This window comes from Manis javanica, chromosome 15 (assembly GCF_040802235.1).
Source record: "Manis javanica isolate MJ-LG chromosome 15, MJ_LKY, whole genome shotgun sequence".
Classification (NCBI taxonomy): domain Eukaryota; kingdom Metazoa; phylum Chordata; class Mammalia; order Pholidota; family Manidae; genus Manis; species Manis javanica.
Genome location: NC_133170.1, coordinates 31,115,480 through 31,131,439, shown reverse-complemented (window position 1 = coordinate 31,131,439; position 15,960 = coordinate 31,115,480). Strand labels below are relative to the sequence as shown.

Below are 15,960 nucleotides of genomic sequence, written 5' to 3'. Positions count from 1 at the left end.
CTGGTATGCAATTCTGACAGAAGGCAAGACTGAATATGCTGACTGTCGAGAGAATAGGGGAGCTCACACCTGCTGGAATCAAGTTGCCCCTATAGGCATCTCTGATGGGGACGGAGTCCAAGATCAGGTTCGACAGCACCAAATTAAAAAACTGATAGGCTGATTGAAGACCAAAATCTCCCGATTTACCACCCTCTTAGCCTCCCAGAGATCAGGGGAGAATTGCTTCTTGATCCTGAGACACAGTCAATCATACAGGCTGCTTTTACCTTACTCAACACAACCAATCCTGATTTAGCTAAAGATTGCTGGCTGTGCCTGAAGCCGGGACCATTACGAGTCAATGCTCTTCTTGTAAACCTGTCACAGACCAAGCCCCAGTGCCCGCTATTGCCCTCAAGCTCTGGGGTCTATCTAGACCCTCTCTCCCCTAAAGGCCCATGCTTCAAAGCTGACCCCCATTCTGATAATACTAGTGGGATAGATGTAGGTCGAATCCAGTATCCCTTTTGCCAACAAAATATTACGGTGAACAATACTCTTCTCTGTCCCCCTAATGGAACAGTCTTCATTTGTGGGGGAGACGCGTTTGGCTTTCTCCCGACAGGCTGAACAGGACTTTGTGCTCCAGCTGTAATTTTCCCTGACATTAGAGTGGTCCCTAATAATCAGAGCCTCCCTATTTCTGCTTTAGACCACATCGGAGGTAGATCAAAAAGGGCCATTCAGGTTATCCCCCTGCTTTTAGGCCTTGGGGTGGCCACCGGAGCTGTCACAGGGGCAGCAGGATTAGGGACCTCCCTACATTATTATAAAGCCCTTTCTCAACAGATGATCGATGACCTACGAGCTGTGGCCAGCACAATTCTTGACCTCCAAGCACAGTTGGATTCCCTTGCGGCAGTAGTCCTACAGAACCGTAAGGGGCTTGACCTCTTCACTGCAGAAAAAGGAGGCTTATGTCTATTTTTACAAGAAGAATGCTGCTTCTATGCGAACCGCTCTGGCATAGTCCAAAATAGAGTCAAACAACTTCAAGAAGACCTCAAGAGACACAGACATGAATTACAAGCCTATTTTCTTTGGACTGGGTTACATGGATGGTTACCCTACATTCTGCCCCTCCTTGGTCCTATCCTTCTTTTGCTCCTACTGTTCACTTTTGGGCCCTGCATTATTAACAAAATTGTCCAGTTTGTCCAAAAAAGAATTGAATCAATTCAGTTGATGAACATGCAAGTACAATACCAGAGGCTTGCCACAGAAGCCAGTGACCCCTGCAGTCACTGTGAGCCTTATAATGAGGCCATGCTGTTGATTCCCCCTAACTATCTTCCCGTGTGCCAAAGATGGGTTAGATCTCCAAAGTGGAGAAAACCTAAGACAGGCCTCAGAGGATGAGTAAGCTTGGGACAACCGAGGAGCTGCAAGGTACCCAGTGATGGGTAAGATCCCCAGAGGGGGACAACCAAAGACAGGGGCCTTGCCCACCGGGACATCCCAGAGCATTTATAAAACAAAAAGGGGGAATTGTTGGGACCTTTTGCCTCTTTTAGACCTGTGACGGCTGCAGACTGGAGGTTTCCATTCTCCCTCGTTACTTCCGCATTCACGGCCTAACTAGCTTCCTGCGTGCGCGCTCTTGGCCCTAACTCCACCTCCCCACCTAACCCGAAACCTGCCTAAGACCCTAGTGACAGATGAGATAATCAATTCCCATTGGCTTTTGCTACTTCCTTATCTTCCCCTATATAACTGGGCTTCTGATACAATAAAGCTGAGTTTTGCTGCGCCTCCAAGGCTGACACATCTCCCGGCATGGTGTGGTTTGTGTTCCCCCGCCTCAAAAGGAGGGGGAGGATCAAGTCGTCGACACTTGCCCTATTGATCAGCCCCAGGGAGCAACAGGCTGGTCCTGTTCACCTCCTTCATGCCATTGTTGCAGAGAGCAACACTGTTGTGCATATTTCTCTAAGAAAATATGTTTCATTGAAAACATCCAGGAAGGTGCAGCTGAGGAGTACATAAACTGCATATAAAAATCAATAGGAAGTCATCTGGCTCTCCTGATTTCACTTTCAGTGATATCTTGGAGGACTGCCCTTATTGACAATAACTTGGTTTATCAAATTTCTCAGCAGGAGATAACAGAATGAGGACCAAACACCCCATGAACTCATTACAAGCAAACTAAGTATCATCTCTTACAAATATCTGACAGCCACAGAGATTCCAAAAGTCCTTCCCAGAGCAGTAGTGGTTATGCAGTTTAGACAGCAGTACTGTCTAACTTTAAACAGTCTACTTTAAAAACCTGTATCTATAGACTATGACACTGTGGCTCAGTTTTGGGGTGTGCCAAAATTTCATTTCTTTTCCACTGCATTAATTTTTCATCTGAATGTGACTTTTGAAAACACAGATGTGGTTCTTTTGTTGAATAAGAAGAAAAAATTCAAGCCAAAACTTTAAAGACATATATTTTTCCTGAAATTCTAAGAAAACATAATCATGTACTCTTCCATCAAAAATTTTCAGGAGGAAAATACTCCAATGATAAAAAAAAAAAGACAAGTATATGGATTAAACAAAATACAGGCATGAGAAGTGAGGCAGAAACCTCCTCCCACATACAACACAAAAATACAGCAAATACAATAATTGTGAATGAGCAACTGGAAAGAAGACTGCAACAGATGGCCTACATCTGGGGAAAAAAGACCTCACAGAAAAGGGTAAAGTTGCAAAGCTGTGATCAGGTGGGACCCACGCTCTCCCACAAACCTAACTCACATTTAGGAAGAAGAGAAAGACATTGGGGAAGGAGTAGAATGCAGGACTGCTAAACACTGAGACCCAGAGATCTGCTCCAGCAGAACAACCCCATATTACATGGTGCTCTGGAGATTAGAGAGTATGGAGAGCAAAGACAGGCGGAATACTCAGAGAGACTTAGATTCCACCCACTTCTGGAGAAGAGGTACCCAAAACCTGACACTCTGGGACAAAAGAAGAGGGAGCACTTTGAAAGACTTCCCAACAGCGAGAGGGCTGCCAAGGGGCAAGGATTACACAGAGCTTCCTGCTCAGAAGAAAGGACAGGTGGACAAAATCATCCCAGAACGCTCAGAGTAGCAGGTGGGAACTCTCAGGAGCTTCAGGCGCTCCATCTCCATGGCTGGCAATGAAGCACCAAGGTCCCCCATTGCGATATGCAGCATACCACTCCTTCCTCCCAGGCAGCACTGGTTCACATACCTCCTGCCCCCACCATCACTCCAGGCCAGACAGAGGGGGGCCTGGCTTACAGCAGCCAGAAGGCATAACATAGATGCTCCTTTCTGCACAGTTGGCCTACAGGCCCTGGCAGTGGAGGCAGGCACTGCAACTGGGAAGCAGGGAAGAGCTCTATCCATCCAGAAAGCACCCACACAACTCGCCTACGCTCCAGGTGCTGGGCAGTTCCAGAGAGTAGAGCTTCTGGGCACTAGACGGCACCACCTACAAAAGTTATTATTGCACAGTAATCGTTAGGAATATGAAATAGCAGAAGAACCCGGTACAAACTAAAATCCCTCAAGCACCAGAGATGCCTAAGTGAAACTAAAATTACCACTCTTTCTAATAAATATTTCAAAATAAAAATCATAAACATGCTCAGAGAGCTACAGGAAAATATTCAAGACTTCACGGAGGACTTCAAGGAGAAGACAGAAATGGTGAAAAATACAGTATCTGAAATGAAATGTACAATAGAGGGATTTAAAAGCAGATTAGATGGGGTAGAGGAGACGGTAAATGAAATAGAAATTAGAGAACAGGAATACAAAGAAGGTGAGGCAAAGATAGAAAAAAAGGATCTCTAGGAATGAAAGAATATGAAGAAAAAGGTATGACCAATCCAAACAGAACAATATTCACATTACAGGGGTAACAAAAGAAGAAGAATGAGAAAAAGCGATAGAAAGTCTATTTGAGGAAATAATTGCTGAAAACATCTCCAGTCTGGGTAAGGAAATACTCTCACAGGCCATGGAAGGGCAAAGATCTTCCAATAAAAGGGACACAGGGAAGACAACACCAAGACACATAATAATTAAAATGGCAAAGATCAAGGATAAGGACAGAGTATTAAAAGCAGCCAGAGAGAGAAAAAAGATCACACGCAAAGGAAAACCCATTAGGCTATCTCAACAGAAACCTTACAGTCAAGAAGAGAGTGCCATGATACATTTCATACAGTGAAACAGAAGGGCCTTGAACCAAGAATACTCTATCCAGAAAGATTATCATTTAAATTTGAAGCAGGGATTATACAATTTCCAAATAAGAAAAAGCTCAGAGAATTTACCTCCCACAAACTGTCTCTACAGAGTATTTTAGAAGGACTGTAATAGATGTAAGTGTTCAAAAAGCTAATAGTTATCACCAGAAGAAATAAAACCATAGTAAAGAAAGTAGAACTATTAATTACTAAGCAGACGAAAAATAAAATCAAACACCCCCCAAAGTCAATCAAGAGAGCCCAGAATATGATATTAATAAATAAAGAATGGAGAAGGAAAACAAAAGAAAAAAAAGGCCTTTTAGATTGTGTCTGTAATAGTATACTAAGTGAGTTAAATTAGACTGTTAGATAGTAAGGAAGTTATCCTTGAACCTTTGATAAACACGCATCTGAAGCCTGCAATGGCAATAAGTAACTGTAACCGGGAAGCAGGGAAGAGCTCTATCCACCCAGAAAGCACCCACACAACTTGCCTACGCTCCAGGTGCTGGGAAGTTCCAGAGAGTAGAGCTTCTGGGCACTAGATGATACCTATCAATAATCACCCTAAATGTAAATGGTCTGCATGCACCAACCAAAAGACATGAACTCACTGAATAGATAAAAAAAAAAAAAAGCAAGACCCATCTATATGCTGCCTACAAGAAACTCACTTCAAACCCAAAGACATACAGATACTAAAAGTGATGAGATGGAAAAAGATACTTCATGCAAACAATAGGGTGAAAAAAGCAGGAGTTACAGTACTTGTATCAGACAAAATGGACTTCAAAACAAAGAAAGACATAAGAGACAAAGAAGGACATTACATAATGATAAAGGGCTCAGTCCAACAAGAAGGTATAACCATTATAAATATCTACGCACCCAACACAGGAGCACCTACATTATGTGAAACAAATATTAACAGAACTAAAGGAGGAAATAGAATGCAATGCATTTATTTTAGGAGACTTCAACATACCACTCCAAAGGACAGATCAACCAGATGGAAAATAAGGACACAGAGGCACTGAACAACACACTAGAACAGATGGACCTAACAGACATCTACAGAACTCTACACCCAAAAGCAGCAGGATACACATTCTTCTCAAGTGCACATGGAATATTTTCCAGAATAGACCACATAGAAGGCCACAAAAAGAGCCTCAGTAAATTCAAAAAGATTGAAATTACACCAACCAGCTTCTCATATCACAAAGGTATGAAACTAGAAATAAATTATGCAAAGAAAATGAAAAAGCCCACAAACACACAGAGGCTTAACAGCATGCTTCTAAATAATCAATGGATCAACACCTCTTGTTGGACTGACCCCTTTATCATTATGTAATGTACTTCTTTGTTACTTGTGACTTTCTTTGTTTTGAAGTCTATTTTGTCTGATACAAGTACTGCAACTCAGCTTTTTTCATCCTATTGTTTGCATGAAATATTTATTTCCATCTCTTCACTTTTAGTCTGTGCATGTCTTTGGGTTTGAAGTGAGTTTCTTGCAGGCAGCATATAGATGGGTCTTGTTTTTTTATCCATTCAGTGATTTTATGTCTTTTGGTGCATTCCAGAGATCAAACAATACATGGAGACAAATGAAAACAACAGCTCAATGCCACAACTTCTGTGGACACAGTGACAGCAGTTCTTAGAGGAAAGTACATAGCAATTCAGGCCTATTTAAAGAAGAAAGAACAACTGCAAACAAACAATCTAAATTCACAATTAATGAACCTGGAAGAAGAACAAGCAAAGACCAAAGTCAGTAGAAGGAGAGACATAATAAAGATCAGAGAATAAATAAAATTGAGACTAAAACAATAGAAACAATCAATGAAAGCAGGAGCCGGTTCTTTGAGAAAATAAACAAAATAGATAAACCCCTAGCCAGACTTATCAAGAAAAATGAGTGTGTAGAAACATAAACAGAATCAAAAATAAGAAAGAAAAAAAATTATTATGGACACCATAGGAATACAAAGAATTATTAGACAATACTATGAAAAATTATATGCTGACAAACTGGACAACCTAGAAGAAATGGACAACTTTCTAGAAAAATACAACCTTCCAAGGCTGACCCAGGAAGAAACAGAAAATCTGAACAGACCAATTATCAGCAATGAAATTGAACTGGTAATCAAAAACCTACCTAAGAACAAAATGCCTGGACCAGATGGCTTCATGGCTGAATTTTATCAAACATTTAGAGAAGACCTAATACACATCATCCTTAAAGTTTTCTGAAAAGTGGGAGAGAAGGGAATACTTCCAAACTCATTTTATGAGGCCAACATCATTCTAATACCAAAACTAGGCAGAGATAGCACAAAAAAAGAAACTTGCAAAATATCCCTGATGAATATAGGTACAAAAACGCTCAACAAAATAATAGCAAACCAAATTAAAAAATACATCAAAAAGATCTCCCATCCTCATTAAGTAGGTTTATTACAGGGATACAAGAATGGTACAGTATTCAAAACTCCATCAACATCATCCAACACAACAACAAAAAGGACAAAAACCACCTCATGATCTCCATAGATGCTGAAAAAGCATTCGACAAAATTCAACATCCATTCATATAAAAACTCTCAACAAAATGGGCATAGAGGGCAAGTACCTCAACATAATAAAGGCCATATATGAGAAACCCACAGCCAACATTATACTTAACAGTGAGAAGCTGAAAGCTTTTCCTCTAAAATCAGGAACAAGGATGCCCACTCTCCCCACTTTTATTCAACATAGTTTTAGAGATCCTAGCCAGGGCAATTAAGAGAACGCAAAGAAATTGGTAAAGAAGAAGTCAAACTGGCACTGTTTGCAGATGACATGATAGTGTACACAGAAAACCCTTAAGAATCCACCAAAAACCTACGAGAATATCTGAATTCAGCAAAGTAGCAGGATACAAAATTACTACACAGAAATCTGTTGCATTCCTATACACTAATGGTGAACTAGAATAAAGAGAAATCAGGAAAGCAATTCCATTTACAATTGCATCAAAAAGAATAAAATGCCTAAGAATAAACCTAACCAAGGAGGTGAAAGACCTGTACCCTCAAAACTACAATACACACATGAGATATTGAAGAAGACACCAATTAAACGTAAATACATCCTGTGCTCATGGATAGGAAGAATTAATATTCTCAAAATGGCCATCCTGCCTAAAGCAATCTACAGATTCAATAAAATCCCTATCAAAATTGCAACATCATTTTTCAATTAACTAGAAGAAATAGTTCTAAAATTTATATAGAACCACAAACACCCTGAATAGCCAAAGCAATCCTGAGAAGGAAGAACAAAGCAGGGGGGGTTATGCTCCCCAACTTCAAGCTCTACTACAAAGCCACAGTAATCAAGACAATTTGGTACTGGCACAAGAACAGACCCACAGATCAATGAAACAGAGGAGAGAGCACAGATACAAACACAAACATATATGGCCAATTAATATATGATTAAGAAGCCATGGATATACAATGGGGAAATGACAGCCTCTTCAACAACTGGTGTTCGCAAAACTGAACAGCTACATGTAAGAGAATGAAACTGGATTACTGTCTCACTCCATGCAGAAAAGTAAACTCGATATAGATCAAACATATGGATGTAAATCAAGAAAACATAAAACTCTTAGAAGAAAACATAGGCAAAAATCTCTTGAATATAAACATGACCAAATTTTTCATGAACCCATCTCCTTGGGCAAGGGAAACAGAAGCAAAAATGAATAAGTGGGATTACATCAAACTAAAAACCTTCTGTACAGCAAAGGATACCATCAGTAGAACAAAAAGACACCATAAAATATGGGAGAATATATTTGTGAATGACATAACAATAAGGTGCTAACATCCAAAACTCACACACCTCAACACCCAAAAAGGAAATAACTCAATTAAAAAATGGGTGGAGGATATGAACGGACACTTCTCCAAAGAGGAAATTCAGATGGCCAACAGGCACATGAAAAGATGCTCCGTATCGCTAATTAGCAGTGAAATAAAATTAAAATCACAATGAGGTATCACCTCACAACAGTTAGGATGGCCACCATCCAAAAGACAAACAACAAATGTTGCTGAGCATGCAAAGAAACAGGACCCTTCCTATACTGTTGGCAGGAATGTAAATCAGTTCAACAATTGTGGAAAGCACTATGGAAGTTCCTCAAAAAACTAAAAATAGAAATACCATTTGACCTAGGAATTCCACTCTTAGGAATTTATCACAAGAAAACAGGATCATAGATTCAAAAAGACAGATGCACCTCATATTTATCACAGCACTGTTCACAACAGCCAAGATATAGAAGGAACTTAAGTGTCCATCAGTAGAAGAATGGATAAAGAAGGTGGTAGGGGCGGAGCCAAGATGGCAGTGTGAGTAAGACAGTGGGAATCTCCTCCCAAAAACATATGTATTTTTGAAAATACAACAAATACAACTATCCCTAAAAAAGAGGCCAGAAGATACAGGACAACAGCCAGACTACATCCACACTCACGAGAACCCAGCACCTGGCAAAGGGGGTAGGATATAAGCCCCAGTCCGGCAGGACCTGAGCGCCCCTCACCCCAGCTCCTGGCAGGAGGAGAGGAGTCGAAGCAGGGATAGAGAGGGAGCCAAGGACTGCTAAATAGCCAGCTCTAGCCATCCACACCCACAGTGCAGATACATAGTGTGTGGGGTGCTGGACTCTAGGGAAACAGGACAGCAAGACCTGTGAGTGGGTCCCTGCAGCTGGCACCCCTGGGACAAAGTAAAGCGAGTGCTTTTTGAAAATCTTAAAGGGACAGGGATCCCACAGCTGGACGGGAGCAACCTGGGACACTTAGCCCAGAAGCTGGGAATCCCAGGGAACTCCGGGTGCCCTAACCCCCTGGGTAGCAGCTCTTGACCCCTCACGGTGAAAAGAGCCCCCATCCATTTCCCCTCCAATGCGGCTCCGCCATAGCAGAGCAGCAGCCTGAGGCTGGCCATACACACAGCAAGGGAGCGTCCTCCATAGCAGCTGGGCAAGAAACAGAGACCTAGTCTATGTGCAACTGCCCAACACAAGCTGCTAGGGGTTGCCATTGTCCCAGTAAAGAAAGGCCAGGAGCAAGTGGAAAGGGTCTTGGCTCTTCCAGCTGACAGACAAGTCAGTAGCATACCACTGCATCTATCAACATGAAAAGGCAAAAAAATTTGATCCAGACCAGGCTAACCCAGACATCTTCCACATCCTCTCCTGAGAAGGAATATGGGGAGACAGATTTAACCAATCTTCCTGAAAAAGAATTCAAAACAAAAGTCATAACCATGCTGATGGACTTGCAGAGAAATATGCAAGAACTAAGGAGGGAGAATACAGAAATAAAACAATCTCTGGAAGGACTTTAAAGCAGAATGGATGATATGCAAGAGACCATTAATGGACTAGGAATCACAGAAAAGGAATGCAGAGAAGCTGACGCAGAGAGAGATAAAAGGATCTCCAGGAATGAAAGAATATTAAGAGAACTGTGTGACCAATCGCAATGGAACAATATTCACATCATAGGAGTACCAGAAGAAGAGAGAGAAAAGGGGATAGAAAGTGTCTTTGAAGAAATAATTGTTGAAAACTTCACAAACTAGGGGAGGAAATGGCTTCTCAGACCACAGAAGCACACATAACTCGCATGACAAGGGACCCAAGGAGGGCAACACCAAGACACATAATAATTAAAACGGAAAAGATCAAAGACAAGGACAGAGTACTAAAGGCAGCCAGAGAGGAAAAAAAAAGGTCACCTACAAAGGAAAACCAATCAGGCTATCATCAGACTTAAAAACAGAAACCTTACAGGCCAGAAGAGAACGGCATGATATATTTAATGCAATGAAACAGAAGGGCCTTGAACCAAGAATACTGTATCCAGCATGATTATCATTTAAATATGAAGGAGGGATTAAACAATTACCACACAAGCAAAAGTTGAGGGAATATGCCTCTCACAAACCACCTCTACAGGGTATCTTAGAGGGACTGCTCTAGATGGGAACACTCCTAAAAAGAGCACAGAACAAAACACCCAAAATATGAAGAATGGAGGAGGAGGAATAAGAAGGGAAAGAAATGAAGAATCATCAGACAGTGCTTATAATAGCTCAATAAGCAAGTTAAGTTAGACAGTAAGATAGTAAAGAAACTAACCTTGAAACTTTGGTAACTACAAACTTAAAGCCTGCAATGGCAATAAGTACATATCTTTCGATGATCACCCTAAATGTAAATGGACTGAATGCACCAATCAAAAGACACAGAGTAATAGAATGGATAAAAAAGCAAGATCCATCTATATGCTGCTTACAAGAGACTCACCTCAAACCCAAAGACATACACAGATTAAAAGTCAAGGGATGGAAAAAGATATTTCATGCAAACAACAGGGAGAAAAAAGCAGGTGTTGCAATACTAGTCAGACAAAATAGACTTCAAAACAAAGTAACAAGAGATAAAGAAGGACATTATATAATAATAAAGGGCTCAGTCCAACAAGAGTATATAACCATTCTAAATATATATGCACCCAATACAGGAGCACCAATATATGTGAAACAAATAATAACAGAATTAAAGGAGGAAATAGAATGGAATGTATTCATTTTGGGAGACTTCAACACAACACTCACTCCAAAGGACAGATCCACCAGACAGAAAATAAGTAAGGACACAGAGGCACTAAACAACACACTAGAACAGATGGACCTAATAGACATCTATAGAACTCTACATCCAAAAGCAACAGCATACACGTTCTTCTCAAGTGCACATGGAACATACTCCAGAATAGACCACATACTAGGACACAAAAAGAGCCTCAGTAAATTTCAAAAGATTGAAATCCTACCAACCAACTTTTCAGACCACAAAGGTATAAAACTAGAAGTAAATTGTACAAAAAAAGCAAAAAGGCTCACAAACACATGGATGCTTAACAACATGCTCCTAAATAATCAATGGATACATGACCAAATTAAAATGGAGATCCAGCAATATATGGAAACAAATGACAACAACAACTCAAAGCCCCAACAACTGTGGGACACAGTGAAATCAGTCTTAAGAGGAAAGTATATAGCAATTCAGGCATATTTAAAGAAGGAAGAACAATCCCAAATGAATAGTCTAACGTCACAATTATCGAAATTGGAAAAAGAACAAATGAGGCATAAGGTCAGCAGAAGGAAGGACATAATAAAGATCAGAGAAATAGATAAAATTGAGAAGAAAGAAACAATAGAAAAAATCAATGAAACCAAGAACTGGTTCTTCGAGAGAATAACCAAATAGATAAGCCTCCAGCCAGACTTATAAAGAGAAAAAGAGAATCAACACACATCAACAAAATCAGAAATGAGAACGGAAAAATCAGGACAGACCCCACAGAAATACAAAGAATTATTAGAGACTACTATGAAAACCTATATGCTATCAAGCTGGAAAACCTAGGAGAAATGGACAACTTCCTAGAAAAATACAACCTTCCAAGACTGACCCAGAAAGAAACAGAAAACCGAAACAGACCAATTAACCAGCAAGGAAATTGAAAGGTAATCAAAAAACTACCCAAGAACAAAACCCCTGGGCCAGATGGATTTACCTCAGAATTTGAGCAGACATACAGAGAAGACATAATACCCATACTCCGAAAAATTTTCCAAAAAATAGAAAAGGAGGGAATACTTCCAAACTCATTCTATGAAGCCAACATCACCCTAAAACCAAAACAAGCAAAGACCCCACCAAAAAAGAGAACTATAGACCAATATCCCTGATGAACACAGATGCAAAAATACTCTACAAAATATTAGCAAACCGAATTCAAAAATTCATCAAAAGGATCATACACCATAACCAAAGTGGAATTCATCACAGGGATGCAAGGATGGTACAACATTCGAAAATCCAACAACATCATCCACCACATCAACAAAAAGATGGACAAAAACCACTCTAATCATCTCCACAGATGCTGAAAAAGCATTTGACAAAATTCAACATCCATTCATGATAAAAACTCTCAGCAAAATGGGTATAGAGGGCAAGTACCTTAACATAATAAAGGCCATATATCATAAACCCACAGCCAACATCATACTAAAAGGCGAGATGCTGAAAGCTTTTCCTCTGCGATCGGGAACAAGACAGGGATACCCACTCTCTCCACTGTTATTCAACATCGTACTGGAGGTCCTAGCCACGGCAATTAGACAAAACAAAGAAATTCAAGGAATCCAGATTGGTAAAGAAGAAGTCAAACTGTCACTTTTTGCAGATGACATGATATTGTACATAAATCCCTAAAGACTCCACTCCAAAACTATTAGAACTAATATCGGAATTCAGCAAAGTTGCAGGATACAAAATTAACACACAGAATCTGTGGCTTTCCTATACACTAACAATGAACTAATAGAAAGAGAAATCAGGAAAAGAATTCCATTCACAATAGCATCAAAATTAATAAAATACCTAGGAATAAACCTAACCAAGGAAGTGAAAGACCTATATCCTGAAAACTATAAGACACTCTTAGGAGAAATTAAAGAGGTCACTAACAAATAGAAACTCATCCATGCTCCTGGATAGGAAGAATTAATATTGTCAAAATGGCCATCCTGCCCAAAACAGTATACAGATTTGATGCAATCCCTATCAAATTACCAACAGCATTCTTCAAAGAACTGGAACAAATAGTTCAAAAACTCATATGGAAACACCAAAGACTCTGAATAGCTAAAGCAATACTGACAAGGAAGAATAAAGTGGGGGGCATCTCACTCCCCAACTTCAAGCTCTACTACAAAGCCACAGTAATCAAGACAATTTGGTACTGGCACAAGAACAGAGCCACAGACCAATGGAACAGAATAGAGACTCCAAATATTAACCCAAACATATATGGTTAATTAATATTCGATAAAGGAGCCATGGACATACAATGGGGAAATGACAGTCTCTTCAACAGATGGTGCTGGCAAAACTGGACAGCTACATGTAAGAGAATGAAACTGGATCACTGTCTAACCCCATACACAAAAGTAAATTCGAAATGGATCAAAGACTTGAATGTAAGTGATGAAACCATAAAACTCTTAGAAAAAAACATAGGCAAAAATCTCTTGGACATAAACATGAGTGAACTCTTCTTGAACATATCTCCCTGGGCAAGGGAAACAAAGGCAAAAATGAACAAGTGGGACTATATCAAGCTGAAAAGCTTGTGTACAGCAAAGGACACCATCAATAGAACAAAAAGGTATCCTACAGTATGGGAGAATATATTTATAAATGACAGATCCGATAAAGGGTTGACATCCAAAATATATAAAGAGCTCACACACCTCAAACAAAAAGCAAATAATTCAATTAAAACATGGGCAGAGGAACTGAATAGACAGTTCTCTAAAGAAGAAATTCAGATGACCAACAGACACATGAAAAGATGCTCCACATTGCTTTTCATCAGAGAAATGCATATTTAAACCACAATGAGATATCACCTCACACCAGTAAGGATCGCCACCATCCAAAAGATAAACAACAACAAATGTTGGCGAGGTTGCGGAGAAAGGGGAACCCTCCTACACTGCTGGTGGGAATGTAAATTAGTTCAGCCATTGTGGAAAGCAGTATGGAGGTTCCTCAAATGCTCAAAATAGAAATACCATTTGACCCAGGAATTCCACTTCTAGGAATTTAACCTAAGAATGCAGCACTCCAGTTTCAAAAAGACAGATGCACCCCTATGTTTATCACAGCACTATTTACAATAGCCTTATATGGAAGCAACCTAAATGTCCATCAGTAGATGAATGGATAAAGATGATGTGGTACATATACACAGTGGAATATTACACAGCCATAAGAAAAAAACAGATCCTACCATTTGCAACAATATGGATGGAGCTAGAGGGTAGTATGCTCAGTGAAATAAGCCAGGTGGAGAAAGACAAGTACCAAATGATTTCACTCATATGTGGAGTATAAGAACAAAGGAAAACTGAAGGATCAAAACAACAGCAGAATCACAGAACCGAAGAATGGACTAAGAGTTACCAAAGGGAAAGGGACTGGGGAGGATGGGTGGGAAGGGAAGGATAAGGGCGGGGAAAGAGAAAGGTGGCATGATCACTTAAAGGGTGTCAGATGATCGGCTATGGAGGTACACTTTTCTGATAATATTCCTTTCTCTTAATAAAAAAAAAAAAAGCAGTTCCTCTGTGGGGACCTCCAATGAGTTCTACCCAATGGTATAAAGGGCATATCAAAGTGTGGGCAAAGGGTCTGTTTGGTTTTATACAGCAGATCAAAGCCTAATTTGGCTAAGCAGAAAATGAACTAAGATACGATATGAAGAAGAACTTCCAACATCAGCACTCTCTGGAAGACTCATATCAGAAGATGACCATCAAAAAACCTCCACAAAGATCCAGGTGATGCTGCAGTTGTAGCTGCATCCATCCCACCAGTTCCTGGACTTGCCATTGGAATGAAGAAGGAGATATCTAAGCTGACCTGTGCATACAGTAAAACAACAAATTTGACTGGATCTATAGTGTTGGAACTCAACCAAGAATTAGGAGAAGTGCAAGTTGTAGTGCTCCAAAATCTTACGACTACAGACTAACTACTGTTAAAAGAACATATGGGATGTTAACAGTTCCCAGAAATGGGTTGCTTTAATTTGTCTGATTTCTCTCAGACTGTTCAAGTACAGTTGGACAATATCCATCATATCATAGACAAATTTTTCACAAATGCCTAGGGTGCCTAACTGGTTTTCTTGGCTTCACTGGAGATGGCTGGTAATTATAGATCTGCTTTGTTTATGTCACTGTATTCCTATTATGTTAATAGGTGTGTGCAATTAGTTTAAACATATACATGCTTAAGTTACTCTACGAGAAGATATGTCAAAGAAATAATCAATCTTCCCATGTTTTCTTCCATCTGCTACCTCTATAGCTTTTCTTCTTCCTTCCTAATTATAACCCTTGAATAGAATTCGTGCCTCATATCGAATTTACCGAGTATAATAATTCCTCCAAGTGGTAAAGATACCTCAAGACAAATGCTGGGCATAGAAGCCACAGGGCATAAATCTGCAAAGAAGTAAAAAGCTAACCTTTTCAAACAATAATTCTTCTCTCTCACTTACCAACTTTACATCTCCCTGTATGGCCCCAGAAGATGACTGGTTAGCCAGAGACGGGTAAGATTCCTCAAGGGAGGAATATCCTAGGACAGGCACAGTCGTAGGGGGACCATCAGGTGAGAAATTGGGGATCAACAGTGGTGAGTCTTAGAACCTCACCCCCCTTGTTTTGAGAGAAATCTTCTGCATCTGTGGATGTTTTAATGCCCTTGTCTAGCTTGGATTAGCAAATAGTCTACAGGCACACACCTGATCATCTACAATTGCTCTCTTACAACACTAAACTATGTTTTCTACCTTTATCTTGCATCTACCTACCACTTCAGCATTTTATTAAAAATAAAAATAATAATAATAATAAAGGGAGAAATGTGGGATCCACATATAAATCAAGTATAAAAATCAAACGAATATTCATATTTGACCTGATTGTTTATAGTTCATAATGCGTGATCAAAACCGAAAGTT

General features: G+C 39.9%; 1 protein-coding gene across 14 annotated transcripts in view; it reads right to left on the bottom strand.

Moving 5' to 3' along the window:
- The window catches only part of ERC1 (ELKS/RAB6-interacting/CAST family member 1), a 724,558-nt gene that overhangs the window by 343,970 nt on the left and 364,628 nt on the right, over window positions 1–15,960 (bottom strand). The gene's annotated exons all lie outside the window — the stretch shown is intronic.